The sequence below is a fragment of the Clytia hemisphaerica genome, unplaced genomic scaffold (genome assembly GCF_902728285.1).
Source record: "Clytia hemisphaerica strain Z4C2 unplaced genomic scaffold, Clytia hemisphaerica genome assembly, whole genome shotgun sequence".
Classification (NCBI taxonomy): Eukaryota; Metazoa; Cnidaria; class Hydrozoa; order Leptothecata; family Clytiidae; genus Clytia; species Clytia hemisphaerica.
In genome coordinates this window covers 860760-870328 of record NW_027104218.1, presented here as the reverse complement: position 1 = coordinate 870328, position 9569 = coordinate 860760, and positions in this window count along the sequence as shown.

Here is a 9569-nt window from a genome sequence, read left to right as displayed (position 1 = left end):
GGTAATAGAGTTTAATCCAGTGGAAATCGACTGACTACATTGGCTGAAAGAGTCGAAGATTGAAAGATGGTTTCAAGAATTGAAAATACAACAGACACTTTAATGATTCTTGTACCCGATTGAAAAAAAAGCTGTAAAACAGTCCGCCAGATTTTAGTTGTTTTTGGAAGGTAAAATGAAGCAACGTTTTTATTTAAGAATAAGGGATTGCAAATCTGTTATTAATGTTTATTTCTCATTTTTGATTATATCTTTAAACTCCAAGTAGTTTTTTTGTTATTTGGATTTCAAACATTCTTTTTCAAAATGGCGACCTCGCCAAACGCTCCTAGTCTACTTCACTGGACTTAGTCTCATCAAGAATTATAAAAAAGCAAAGTTCAGCCAGAAGTAGACTCTATTCTACCCTTAGTGTAAATTTTTAGAGAACTGTGAAATGACTATCGATGGGAATATGGCTTTAACAGCAACAGTGGACTGGGAAACTTCCCTTATTCAGGAGAGCTGTAGTTTGTTGCCTTCAGTTTGTGTCATCGCAGAGTGTGTTGCGAGAAAGAACCAGACCTTGCATATCTGCAAGATAGAAATCAGGTATGCGCGTTGCTTTGGATGGCTTTTACACATGTTTACCACAACTGGAGCTGGGACTCCTAAGACATTGATTTATTGTAGGATCATCAATACTGCCAGCTGGTTACATGGAGAATTCATTGCCTCTGACATTTTGCACAGATCGTTGGTGACACAACACATCATCAAACCATTCATTTCTTGTTCTTTTGATGATGACAAGGACAAAGTTCTTAACTTCCTTTTCGACGATGATGCAAGTATACGAGTTGTTTTGGCCACTAGCGCTTTTGGTTTTGATGTTTCTCAAAAAATTGTCATGTGATCATTTAATCATTCAATCCAAAAGTGGAAAAATTTCAAAACGCAAGAACGATTACCTCAATCATAATGAAAGCGGTTGTCTACAAATCAAATCATTTTCCCCCCTATATCCAACTAGTTTTAATATTATGAAGCAATTACTACATCATGTTTAGTAAATGTTCCACACAAATAATATAATCTTTTGAAAAGGGAGGGGGTAGCCAAGAATAAGTACGTTCTAACAAGGGGGTCAGAGCAAATGCGTACACTTGCGTACATGGGGGGAGGATGTAAAACAGACGACTGTAATCTCTTTGTGGATAATATTTAATACCCACCAGTATATATGGTGAAGATCAGAAATCTGACCTCAAAGAGAGAAAGTGTTGAAAATGCTTAATAAAATAAAGATGAAACATAAAAAGGGACTAATATTTTTATAATTATACGTTTTTTTCAATTTTTTTGAATTTTTCTGAATATATAAATCAAACCAATCAAACATTCTGTCAAGAAATGAGAATTTTATGCGCTCGAGTGAATCAATGAGCCGGCAAAAACTGTTGCTGAAAAAAGCATGTCTGATGCTGCCGCTGAACTGCGCGGGGAAGCAGAATCAGGGGTTGGTGTAATTTAAGATGCACGATCTAACGATTTACGATGCACGATTCGCGATCCGTGCATAAAATATGTTAATTCATGCGTAATTGTGACCCTCCAAACGATTTGGAGTACATTAAAAACGAGACCGGCTTTCCGACTGGTTAATTGTGCGAGTAAAAGTTGAAAAAAGCGGCCAGAAGACCGCACAGTACCGTATGGTCCGTGCGTACAAAACGCCGACTAAAGCGGACGATGGTGCGGTCCCCGTCGACTAAAGCGGACGATGGTGCGGTCCCCGCCATTTGTATGTATGCTGTATGCTGTTTGTTATGATTTCTTGTTTACCGGCAAACGTTTCGAACGGCAAAATGTCCGCACCATGACCGCACTGAATACCGCACTTATTCATATGGTGCTCTTTAGTGACCGATCGAGTGCGTTTGAACGGATTTTAGAAAAGATTTTTGGCCGCACTGTAAATCCTTTCGCCGCTTTTTTGCCGCACATATTATCGATCTGTCCGCACCAAGACCGGTCTCATTTTAATGTACTCCAAATCGCTTGGGGGGTCACAATTATACTAATCATGATAAAATATTTAGGCAATTTACAAACTTTCATTCGCTGAAACTCAATTATTTTTAAAAACACAATTTATGTAAGATTATACAAATTATATTTAAAAAAGCTTTCAGTGCGTTTTTATAGATTAAAAAAGAAAGTGAAAGCCACGTGCATTCACCTTCTGTACTCTCTCTCTCTTTTTCATAACTTGAATCAATATAGGGAAATTGTTTACCGAAAGAAAATTCTTTCTCATAATAGAGCATCCGTTTTTTGCTTCGTACATTACGGTCCGCAAAACATATTGTTCTCCAATATATTCTTTTATTTGCTTTAAGAAGGAAATTCCTATATTCGATTATTGATTGTTAAAACTGAGAGCAAAAATGTTTCTTGTGCATTGTTTATTACTTTCACTTTCTTTCTATTGTAAGATTATGCAAGTTATTTTTTCCATAATTTTACGGTCGTAATTATTCGTAGTTCCATTGCTTATTTATTTCTTTTTTTTGGATAAATTTACTGTGGTGAACAAAAGCGAGAAAAGATAATGCCATTGTTTTAGAATTATGTTAAATTTTAATTTAATATGTTAATTTATGTTTTATGATAATTATTAGGAATAATCAGCATACTTTATGCATGGATCACGCATCGTGAATCGTAAATCGTTAGATCGTGCATCTTAAATTACACCAACCCCAGAATCAGCTGACGTTGGCGTTTCTATTGACGGGACATGGCAGAGAAAAGGATTTACTGACTGCTATATCAGTGGATAATGGAAAGGTTCTTGACACAGCTATCATGTCAAAGAATTGTAAAGGCTGTACCAAAATGAAGTCTGTTAAAACCACTGATCCGCAACGATATGACGCGTGGAAAGCTTCTCACAAATGTGGGCTCAATTTCAAAGGATCTTCCCCAGCAATGGAAAAAGAGGGAGCAATAAACATTTACAATAAACTCTACTAAGAAACATGGGCTATATTACACTTCATTTTATGGTGATGGTGATTCAAAATCGTTTACGGCGGTACAAAATACCTATGGTCCGCGCAAGCCTGTAAAGAAACATGAATGTATTGGCCACTATCAAAATAGAGTCGGAACTCGTCTTCGGAAATTGAAGAAGTTAAACAAACGCCTAGGAGGTGCAGGAAGATTGACTGATGCCAAGATAGATTGTCTCCAAAATTATTTTGGCATCGCACTGTGTCAGAATGTGAATAATCTTGACGAAATGGTGAAATCAACCAAAGCGTCAATGTTTCATGTTGCGGGATACCATGACAACTGCCCCAATCATAAAGATAGCTGGTGTCAATACAATCTTGACAAATTAAATGGCACCAATTTCTACAAAAAGAAAGGCTTCCATTTAGATGTACGTCAAGCAATTTTGCCAACCTACAATGATTTATGCACACGCGAAAAACTCGAAAAATGCTTACACGGTCGTACTCAAAACGCAAACGAGAGTTTTAACGGTATGATTTGGAACCTCATCCCGAAAGCCAACCATGTAGGTTTAGACATCCTCAGCTTTGCTGTCTATGATGCTATTTCTCATTTCAACAATGGTGGTATAGCAGCCTACAACATCTTAACTAAAATGAACATGGAAGCAGGAAAGTACACGGTCAAAGGTCTAAACCTTCAGGATTTGATCCGTAAACGATGGTCAGCTTACCGAATGTCTTCTCCCCAAACAAAGAGAAGAAAAGTTATCAGACACCTGAGAAAAACAAAACAAGACAAATTAATTGAAAAAGAAGGGAAAACTTATGAATATGGTGGCTTTGAATGTTGATTTAATGTAGATTTGTAGAGACTTTATGTTTTTAGATTCAAAATATCAGTTATAATTTTTAGCACGTTTTCTTATTTTTGCAAGTTTTTTCAACACGGGTCGGGGCATAATTTCTGAACCGCTTTCTCAATCAAGCTCATTTTTTCAGTGAATGTTTATTGGATATAAAAGGATGTTTTGGTTGTAGAGTTTTTTTGAATTTCACCATAAAAAGTGTTTTATGTTTGAAGCAACTTTTGTATTTTTTCGTATTTTTTGCCGGTCCGAAGAGTTAAGCGGTCTGTTCTATGAGGTTCAAATTTCAAAATTTTAATTCAGCCAAAACATGCATCTATATAATTATTATTATTATTATTATTATTATACAGATTTACAAGCTAGGCTCACGATGGGCCTCTAACCGATCTTCTTTCACATTCCTCTTGTAACAAATTTTTGTGGGTGGTTTTTCCATGCATCATTCAGTTTCTCTTTAAACGACTTAATCGATTGTGCGGATACAACTTCTCTTGGTAGTTTATTCCACGTTGGCACACATCTATAGTAAAACGATTTAGTTTGGGGTCCATTGAAGCCGTCATTAGCAAAGTTTGGTAAAAGCTCTTTGGAATGTCTTCGTTTAGGACGTGCACGGCTGATTAGTTTTGAAGGTATAGTATCTTTGTCGTAAAAGGAAAGATGTTTATAGACCTGCACCATATCACAAAACTGTCTCCGAAATTCGAGGGTTGGTAATCCAAGCCTTTTTAGCCTTTCACTGTACGGGAGGTGTCGATATATTGGGATAAGTTTTGAAGCTCGTCTTTGGACTCCCTCGAGCATGTTCACATGTTTGCGTAGTTTGGGTGACCAGACTGACTGCGCGTACTCAAGGTGCGGCCTCACAAAGGCGGAGTATAGTGTCGTTATGGTCTTTGGAGTAAGATTATCAAACCCCCTTCTGATAATACCAAGTGTCGAATTCGCTTTGTTTACCTGTTTGGCTATATGTTCTTCAAACATCAGCTCAGCATCCACCAAAACTCCCAAGTCTTTCTCCTCGAAAACATGCTCCAGTTGATTACCAGCGAGAGAATAAGGATGTGCGTGCTTTATGTTAGCTAGTTTGCCAAGTGTTAAAACATGACATTTATCGGGATGGAACTTTAAGAGCCAATCTTTAGACCATTCATTCAATGTGTCTACATCCTTCTGAATGACAAGAGAATCATTGATGGAATTGACCTCTTTGAATATCTTCGTGTCATCTGCAAAAAGTAATAGGTCGGAAACAACTTTGTCAGGAAGATCGTTTATATACAGCACAAAAAGTAGAGGTCCTAATACACTTCCTTGTGGTATACCGCTGATTACATCGTCTAGCTTTGAGTGAGATTGGTTCACTTTCACTAGTTGCTTTCGTCCCTTGAGAAAAGATGTTATCCAATTTTTGGTTGTTCCGGTGATTCCATATCCTTCTAACTTTTTGCAAAGTCGGCGATGGGGCACGGTATCAAACGCTTTCGCGAAATCGAAATATATGCAGTCGACGACTTTACCTTCCGACATACTTTCACAGCATTTGTCTATATACATCAGTAGTTGAGTGACAGTAGAACGTCTGCTGATGAAGCCGTATTGCTTTTTGGATAGCAACTTTAGGTTTGTAAGGTATCTTGTGATATCCTCTCTTAAGATTGACTCCATTAGTTTACAAACTACTGATGTTAGACTCACTGGTCTATAGTTGACTGCTAGATTATGAGCACCTTTGTTTTTGTAAATAGGAGTAACGTGGGCAAGTTTCCAATCCTCAGGTAATTCTCCTTCAGTCAAGGTCTTGTTCATTATACGGGAAAGAGGTTCTGCGATCTCGTCTACAAGCTCTTTTAGCATTTTCGGGTGGATTTCATCGGGACCGAGTGATTTATTGGTATCAAGCTCCTTAATTTTCTTAGATAGCATTTCCTTGGTTATGACGATATCGTCAATAATTTCCTCGGTCCTGCTTGGAAAATCAGGGACTTCACCTTCTGGTTCATTAGTGAAAACACTGCAGAACTGATTTTGGAGAATATTCGCCTTTTCATTATCTTCGTGCCGCAGGGATGATTTATCTTTTGGTGTTTCTAGAAGAGAGGAAACTCCGCTAGCAGATTTCATCTTACTTCGCACGTGTGACCAGAATACTTTCGGATTGGACTTGGCTTTGTTGCAAATGTTTTGTTCGTAGTTTCGACGAGCTCTTGTCATCATGCGATTCACTCTGTTTCTTGTTGTTATGTAGATTTGACGGTTGCGTCTTTTTTCAATGGGGCAAACCGATCTAGCCCATTTCCTGTGTAGTCGTCGTTTTTCACTTACTTCTATCTGTAGGTCTCTTCCTATTGGTATCGATCCTTTTCTTCTCCAACTCTGACGATCAATTTCTTTCAATGGCACATAAAGATTCCTAAGCTCCAACAGCTTACTTTTGAATAAATTCCAAGTTTCCCTTATTGGCATTTGATCTATGCCTTCAAGAAACTCTCTAGACCATACACTAGCTTCTTGTTTCATGGTGGCGTAGTCTCCCAGGTTATACGCATAACGTTTTGAGTTTGATTTGCGCTCAGTGTAAGCTGTGAAGTTGAGAGCTAGAACATTATGGTCGCTTCTTCCAAGCGGGCTTAGGTACTGTAGATCACGAACTTGATTCTTTTCATCTGTAAAGATTAAATCGATGGTCGACGGATCATCAGATCCACGGCATCTTGTCGGCTCATCGACATGTTGGTGTAAGAAAGAATCACGCACCGCATCCAGAAATTGTTCTTCCTTACTCTCCTCGTTATGGGGTGTGGTCCAATTCTCCCAATTGATTGTTGGATAGTTAAAATCACCAATGAGGATTTTATGAGAGTACTTCTTGTCCAGGGAGATGGACTTGACAAGAGAATTCAGCTTGGCATTGTTTTCGTCAGACGATCTGGTTTTTGTTGGGCTACGATAAAGACAACCAAACACCAACAGATCTTTATCTGCAAGACGAACTTCGATAGTGCAAGCTTCTTCAAATTCAACTGTTGAAGACCTGACAATTAAATGCTTGATGGAGTTATGCGATAATATGATGATACCACGTCCCTTGTTAGTGTCAACATTTGTTTGATTAACGAGCGTGTACTCCCCAAATTCGTATTCGTGTAGATGTTTCAGCTGGCCTACTTTCGTTTTCACTTCACATATTGCAATCAGATGAGGTTTTTCTTTCTGTACATGGGTTTGTAATTCAATTAATTTTCCAGATGTAAATTGATCGGCGTTAGCATAGAGAATTTTTATGTCTTTTTGAACTTTAATATTGTTGGTAGATGTGATATTAGCTTGTTGTGTCCTTTGATTTTTTGGTATGTTTTTGGTTTTGCTTCTTACTTCTTTTACGGTTTTTTTTGTTTTTTGTTTTTCTTTTGTTGAATTTATTGTTGATTTGGGCCGTTGGTCTTTACCCTCTTGAGGCGGAAGCCGTTTTTTGATGACCCACGGACTCGCCAGACTTCATCTGTTTCACTTTGATTTCTTTCCTTGGCTTCCTGCAGAAGGTCTTTGAAGTCCTTCCTTTGAGTGGGGGTTAGATCTTCACAAATGCTGACACCTTTGTATTTGGCATTCCCTTTCAAGACATGTAGATTTCCAAATAGGCTTTCTTTTTCTTTTTCGCTCTTAAAGGTAACAAGTATTGGTCTACTCTTGTCGTCAGCTTTAGATCCGAGTCTCATCATATGTTTGGTGTTGATTTTCACACGAAGATTTTCGATAAGTTCTTTCACCCAATCCTCATCCTCCTTGTTAGGATCCTCTGTCGATTCTTTGACACCATGGATTATAATGTTATTCGATCGTCTAGATTTATCCTTCTCCTCCGCTGCTTCCTCTTCATGTACTTGTTTGACTGCAGTTTTTATGTTGTCATTTGAGGGAGCAGATGTTCCAGCAGAAGCGACTGCAGCGTACGATTTTTTGTGCGTGATCAACTCAGAAAGTTTCATTGGTATATCTTTTTAACTTCTCCGGAAATTGACCGACCCGTGTTTGACCTATTTTGGCACTTTTCGGTGTACAGCTCCGGCCGCCATTATGGATTTTTTCAAATTTTTATTTTTTTCATTAATTTTCATCTAGTTTGATCATAAAAAGTCAAATATCAAAAGATAAAATCATTTATTTTGCAATTTTGGTCTAGCCAGGGGGAATCCACCTAAGTCAATCTATGACTTACTTCTTTCAATCTATTTAAGCAAAGGTTTCAAACTGCTGACTTTCTGTCGTTCTTCTGTCATCTCTCACATGGAACAGAGGCAAGGCAGAAAATCGGCCGTCGGCTGTCTAAAAAATAAAGGTCTAATCCACTTCTGAACAACTGGGCCCGGGCCCGGGAGCCTATAAAGGACAAGGAAAGGAAGGTGTCTTTTTTAGACTTTGCCCACAATTTTCTGTAGCATCTAATCTGGACCATAGAACACTAACTAACTGTCATCATCAGTATGACCTCATCAGTATATTGTGATTGTTTGAGATATTTACCATTTATTTCCTGCCTCCTACTACAACAGAACACTACATCCTAATAACCTCCACATCATATAGACTAGATCAGATTTTCAAGAGAGGCTAGCAGGAGAGAAAGAGGAGGACAGGCAGAACTTTGAGATAAACTAGATGAAATGTCTACAATAACCTGTGTTTCTTCTATGAGATATTCAGGAAATTTCAACATACCTTTTTAAACCTTCTTTATCCTCTTCTCATTCGCCATTTTTCAATGTTGTTTTTTGATGAAAACATCGGGACATTGATTTTACTGACCAGGTTCAAGAAACTCGATTTCCACGCGCCTCGTTGAAAGAAATTCCTTGTGCCACGGGATTAATCGAGACAAGAAAACCCGGGGTGCAAAAGATGAACTAGGTAAACCCGTGGTCTAAAACATGACCTATTTTCCTGCTCATTGAATTCCTCGAGCGAAAAAGAACCAACAAACCGATAGACATAAAGTTTAAAAAGCCAAGCAGAAAAACAAAACAGCAATCACATAAACGCAAACACCAAAAACCAATCAAAAACCCAACCAATGCAATCTGGAGTCCCTGACTTGCGACAGGTGCAGTACTCTAGGGGCTGAGTTAGGTCCCGTATCGGTGTATAGTCATTTTTTCTTTTGATCATGAAAGTATAGTCCTTGAAGAGTCAGAAAACGTGTGTGGCGTTATTTGGATCAGGCACGAATTTCCATAATGGCGGATTTTAGATTTTCAACCCTTTTTAGCCCTCTTGCTTGAAAAAAGATTTTATTTTAACTTTAAACATAGACATATTATATACCAATCGATCACAAATTTTATGCTGATTAAGAAAAAGGTCAGAACGATGGTCTGAAAATTTCGTTATCTGGAGATATGAAGCACTTTCGATTTCGATTTTTTGAAATGACTACTTTTGGTTCCAAATTTGCGTGGCTGTAACATTTGATTGGCTTACTTGATTTACTTGAAATTTTCGGAGGGTCTTGCCTACCGTTCAAATAATAAAATTCAGAAAAATTTATTTTCTACATGAATTTCGAAATCCATAATGGCGGATTCAAAACTTTCTTTCGTCACATGGGCTCTTAGGCTCTGCTAGCCTAAGAAAAATATTTTTTTGAGCTTAAAACCCTGCATATTATATACCAATCGATGAGAAATTTTATGCTGAT